We start from the raw sequence: 6,596 nt of genomic DNA on the forward strand, positions 1-6,596 counted from the left end.
CGAGGAGGAGGAAGATAGTGCAAGGTTAGAACAACGTCAAAAAAAGAGGACAGACCATGCTGGACCTTCTACTATTGTGGTTACTAGTCATACTTCCCTTGTTGCAAGCTCACCCTCTGTTGCTCATGTAAGCTCACCTGCAGCTGTCCATGTAAGTTCATCGCATGCTATTCCTACTAACTCACCCCTTATTGATCATTGTTCTTATCCCCAACCATGGAGGAGCCTTTGAATGAAGGAGTTTTAGGTACCATCGTTGAGCACGGTGTAGCTAGTACACTTGTAAAATTTGTTGCGATAGGTGGTGAGACTGGCGAACTGTTCGCTTGGCGCGAGCATAGAAGCATGAGGGAATTTCCTTATAGTCCCATTGATGTCACCAACCACCTGAAGATCTCTCTACCAAAAGCAGCTAAGAAGCGTATATGTTCTGTTGGTTCATCTAGTGGTGTGACTATGCCTTCTCTGTAAGAACTAGTTCTGTTCCTACAAGTTCTCTTGGTTGAGGCTAGCATGGTTGGTTTCTGTTTAAGGAGACTTATTCCACGAAGACTAGAATCCATGAGTTGTGTAAATAAAGAGCCCTAGAAGTAATTTATTGTGTGTTAACAATCTTCTGCATTTTTACGTGTACACATGAGTTCTCATTTATTTTACATGTCTTACTACTGCAACATGCAAATCCCTTTGCCTACGGAAGCTAAGTATTGTGAGTTAACATCTTTGAGCTCGCATGTTCATATTTTTCACATGGTATAATGGTGTGCTGAAGATTCGATTGGAGATGAAATGGAGAGTCACTCCTATGGCTAATCTAACATTTTGGGTTCAGGTCAGACCATCTTGGTTGGGTTTGGGTGTTACATTCCTCTTTATATTTGTAGCCTTCGCCAAAACATTTGACAACGGTTCTATATCATTGGAATCATCTTCTAGCTTAGAATGTGAAGGATAGTAAAATACACTTTCTCTTGTTGTAGGCTCTATAGACTCCTCAAGTGGCACAAGGTCATTCTTTATTTCTATCTTAGAGATTATTCAGCTTGTACATTCTTTTCAAAATCACTAGAATAGAGTCAAGTATAACTTTAGAAGTAGATACATTAGTATAAACTTCCCTTGTGATTTGATTAATAAGGTTATCTAAATCAATATTACTAACATAAATATGAATAGTAACATAATCACCACCTAAGTTCTCCCAGCTATTTACATTATAAGTAATAGATGAATTACCATCGTTTAAACTTACAATAGCATAATTTATATAAGATTTAGGTTAATAAATTCAGAAGCCCATGTATTAGGATCATTAGAAGAAAAAGTTGTGGATTGAGTTGTTCCCACATCATCTACAAAAGCAAGTGTTGTTTCTTTATTAAATAGTTTTAACTTGTTCTTTACTTGATGCATATGGCTTTGACCTAAGGCTCTTACAAAGTAGTCTTCGTTATTTTCTTTTTGTCTCAACCTTGAACAAAAGAACTTCACTAGATGAATCACTTTTAGAGCCATTGCTATGATTTACTTCTTCTTTTGTACCATGTTATAACCCTTTTAAACCACTATCATCTAATGAGGAATAACTTCGGTTTGAATAAGATTCATGTTCAATTGTTTTCCTCGATTTTTAGTAGGCTAGTCATTAGACTTGCTTATTCTTTTTGCGTCATTCAAGCTTGTCCTTTTTACTTTGACCATGCGAATTCTTCTAAAAGAATTTTACAAACTTTTGTTAAGGCTTCGAAGGAAAAATAATGAGGAATGAGTAAGGTCATCGAAGTGCCTACTAGAAATAAACCAAGAATAAAATAAATCTTAAGAAGACCGAATCCTAATTAAATATACTTACCTCTCTCAACACATAATAGATTCCTAACAATAAAAAGAGTTTCAGTTTAAAACAACTCTTCACTAATAATAGTTCTAATTATAAGGGATAAATAATAGGAATTTAAATAAAATTAAAGGATAAAACCTTAAATTTTACAAATTCCTAGCTCACTTTGAAGCTTCTCAGACCAATTTGATATTCATATTTATTTTGGGTTTAACTATGATTTGGGTGTTTTGAATGAGATTAATGTTTGTTAGGCCTAAGTGTGAGAAACCAATGTTATCTCCAACGCTTTGCCAAACATCAAAGTTTCACCTAATAGCTTGATCAAAGGAACATTCTAACACATTATTTGCAAAAGATCACTTTACCGTAACAACTATCATCAAATTCATTAGGACTATTAGCTTACTAAACGAAGCCCTAATCATAAGGAAATGTGGCTAACCCTCTTTAAGACAACAAAGGCCATACATGTACAATAACATTACCCTTTTTCTAACCATATTAGGACTCATATAGGGTCCCCCTATAGAACAACACTTCTTAATCACATCAAATAGCATATGTAGAGGGTAGTCCATAACTCAAAATATGTAGATGGTAGTCCATAGAGTCCCCGGATAGAACAACACATCTTTAATCACATCAAAGAGCACATGTAGAGGGTAGTCCATAGCTCAAAATATGTAGAGGGTAGTCCATAACGCAAAATTTGTAGAGGGTAGTCCATGACTTAGCTAACTCTTTACCAGTAAGAAATGTGTACTGGGATGAGCCTACAAAGAAATGGTATAAATATGCCATATTCACTCACCCAACTTTCCTGTAACCATTCTAAGCCTTTTAAAACCACCACACAAACCTTATGTTTGGTTCTAAAGTAGTCATTCTTGTGGAGACAAGGTTAAACGGATTTAAGATCTATTCTCCTTGGATCCAGTTCGATGTACTATTAGTCTAGTCAGCCGCATCTATGTATCTATTTTATGGGAGTCATCCACTTCAATGTCCAAGACAAGACATCTCTCCAATTAGACTTGATAGACAACATATTAGCCTTTCAATCGGTTTGCTCATTTTCTATTAGACTAAGGACATGTTTATGTTCATATACTAAAATAAGTTATCCTTTTGTATTACGATCTAACCACATAATACCGCTTAGTATTAGTTTAAATGATAGACAACTAGTGACCCAATATTTGCTTCTATGTTTCTTTACTTGAAGAAACCGCATGAGGATAATTATACAAAGAATATTAATGTAATCCATGAATTATTTTATTAACCAATATGTTCAAAAAAGTTACAAGTTTACAAACAAATATACTACACTTAAGGCACCATATCCAACAATTAATACTCCAAGTTATACAGGGGGACATCTTTTTCTTCTTCTTCAAATTATTGATGCTTTCAACTTGAATATGTCCATATTCGAAGCACTCGTGGTATTGAATGTCATTTTTTTTCTCCTTAGCTATCACACCAGTATTTTAAGAATTTTACCATTAGAGTGTACAAAATTTTGTGACATGGTATACCGGTCATATTTTTAATTATGATTTTTATAAAATTAAATAAATTTTTGAAAATGAGTTTTAAATACCTTTAATTTTGAAAATAGGACTGATTTGTAAAATAGTCAAAATTGAGAGTTTTATAAAGCAATTTAACCAGATTTTAAAATCGAAGCTAAATAATCTCTCTTCACCAAGTTATTTCACATAAAAACTACCCAAAATTTTTGTTTGTCATCCATCGATTCTCTCTTGCCAGTTCAATCAATTTTGAACTCCAAATCCTAATTCCTTTTGATTTCTATCATCTCTTAAGCTATAAACCTCTATAAAAACCAAGAAAATCACTCAAAAACTTCATCATCTACATCATCTTCTCCAAACGTGGGTTTTTTAAGATTTGCATCAAAGCTCATTTTTCCTCCATCGAAGGTAACCATTCGACTTTCTATGAGTTTTAAATTATATCTAGTCCCTTAAACTAAATTTGTAGCCATTGAAACAGAAGTTTTAAATAAAAGTCGAAAATTATGTCGTTAATGGTGGATTTTGGGATTTTGAATAAAAATGTGATTCCAAAGTGTTTTTCAACTTATTTTAACATAATTAGAAGGTTTCTAAAGTTACTTTGAAGTTTCGTTAAAGATTTCTTGAGTTTTAATGAATTTTCAGAAAATAGCCATAAAACATGTCAAAAAAGTCGATACTATGAATTCAGTATTTTATTGTATTTTAAAGGTTTAGAATTAGTTGTAGGTGAATTATAAGATGAACGAAATTAGTTTTAGGCAAAAAGATTGAGTATAGACTGAGATATTTGAGTTTTAAGTTGACTATGTTAAAGGTTTCGATTACATGAGAACTTAGTTTAGGCTTATGTTTTGTATGCTTGTAATGAGTTCTTGACTGATTTTTGGATGTATTGTTGTGTTGAAGTTTTGGATTCGATAGAACCTTCTACGAGTAGAGATAAAGGCAATATAACACCCCTAACCCGTATCCGCCGCCGAAATAGGGTTACGAAGCATTACCGGAGTTTACATTTCAAAACAAACAAAAATTTTAAACATTCTAATTCATATCACTAATCATAGGAAGACCAAACAATAACATGCATATCGTCCCTTATATGAGCCATTGAGGGCTTAAAAACACATTGGGAACAAGTCGGGACTAAATAAAAAACATTTAGAATTTTTTAAAAAAATATGAAAATCTTCAAACTGCATGGGTCACACGGCCGTTTGGCCAGGCCATGTAACTCACACGGCAAAGAGACACGCTTCTATCTTACGCCGTGTGGGCATTCGAAATAGGGACACACAACCATGTCCCAGCCCGTGCCCGTGTGAGTATATTGACTTAGGTCACACGGCCAAGCCACATGCTTGTGTGCTAGGCCGTGTGAACATACTGACTTGCAAACTTTTAAAAGCTACAGGGTACACGACCGTGTCACCTGGTCGTGTGTAACACACGGCTAAGACACACGCTCGTGTCTCTGCCTGTGTGGACGAAAATATGCTATTTTACAAGCCACTTTTCTCACCCAACAAGGCATGTACCTACAGTAAAAAAATGCACATGTATACGAGCCATAGCAAGTTAACAAAATCATGCATAATCTAGCTTTATACATATAGATCAAGAAGAACATGTAATCAATCTCAATTGGGGAAAGGAAAAGATCGTAGACTAAATTGCAAAATTACTATATTTTGCACCAAGGTAAGTTTGTATGTGAATAATGCATTGTTTTAATTTTATTTAATATATTGTTGAGATATGATTGAATATAGAATAAATATTTGATGTAGATTACAAAAATGTGGTTAAATTTGAAAAGGTTGGTAAAATGTTGTAAAATAATGTTCCCGATTGAACACTCGGATTAGACTGGGATTCATTGAATTTAAGGGGTTGCTAAGTGTATATTCCTCGAATCACTGATCAAAAAGGGGTTGCTAAGTGCAGATTCCCCGAAACTCCGATCAAAAAGGGGTTGCTAAGTGCAGATTCCCCGAGAGGTTGCTAAGTGTTGATTCCCCGAATTATTGATTCTAAAGGTGGTTGCTAAGTGCTGATTCCACCATATCCTTGATTGTGAAAGGGGTTGTTATGTGTTGATTCCCCGTATCAAAGAATATAATGTGGTTGCTAAGTGTTGATTCCACCGAGTAACAGTTAATATTCCGAAGTGATCATCGGGGAAATTCGACAAATGAAAGTACATGTGAAATGGATAAGATTACGTGATGAATATTGGGTTCGATATTTAATCGACCTTTGAGTAAGATGATATGATGTATTAAAACTATTAAAGAGTAAATTTAGAAATAAAATAGTTTTGAACAATAGCAGTTGTGTAACTTTGAAAAATCACCAAAAATGGTGGAAATTGAATTAGGGGTTTGATGAGATATGAAATTAAATCTGAATGAGTCTATTTTCACATAAAGGAAACATAATAAGCAAAAGAGTTAAATATTTTGAGATATTTGAAATTTAGTGAGACAAGGTCAGAATGATTTCGAAATCCCCTGTAACGACTTTGGAAAATCACTAAAAATTGTAAAAAATATTTATGGTTTATAATTTACATGCTTAAATTTTTCGATAAGTCTATTTTCAATAGAAACAAATGGAAACATCATTTGAATTATTTACAAAGAGATAATTAATTTTAGGTGAAGAGGGTTAAAGCTGTTGAGTAGTGAAACAGGGAAACTTTAAAGAATAAACTGTACTAATTGGCTAAACCAAAATTCTAAAAATTTTATTGTAAGAAGATATATGAGTCTATTTTCAAGGAAAATTTACATATCCTAATTTGGAGTTCTGTAGCTCCAGATAAAAATAATTTAGTGACTATGATGCAAATAAACAACTTGCTGGAACTTGAATAAATAATGAATTTATGTGTGATTAAGATTCTATTATATATGGAAACATACTAGAAACTTGTTTATTAATTACATACTTACTTACTAAGCTATATGCTTACTGCTCTTTCTTTTCCCTTGTTTTATAGTGTTACTAGTTCAGCTCGGAATTCGAAAATAGTCGGGAACTCATCTACACTATCCGCAACTTTTGGTATTTTGTAATCAATATTTCTAAATTGTGGCATGTATAGAAGACTTGATTTTGATGTTATATGTTACAAAGTATTGAGCCTAAATTTTAGTATATGTTGTTTGATAAATTATTTTATACAATGCTAATGATGATAGTTA

Source organism: Gossypium raimondii, chromosome 4 (assembly GCF_025698545.1).
Source record: "Gossypium raimondii isolate GPD5lz chromosome 4, ASM2569854v1, whole genome shotgun sequence".
Taxonomy (NCBI): Eukaryota; Viridiplantae; Streptophyta; class Magnoliopsida; order Malvales; family Malvaceae; genus Gossypium; species Gossypium raimondii.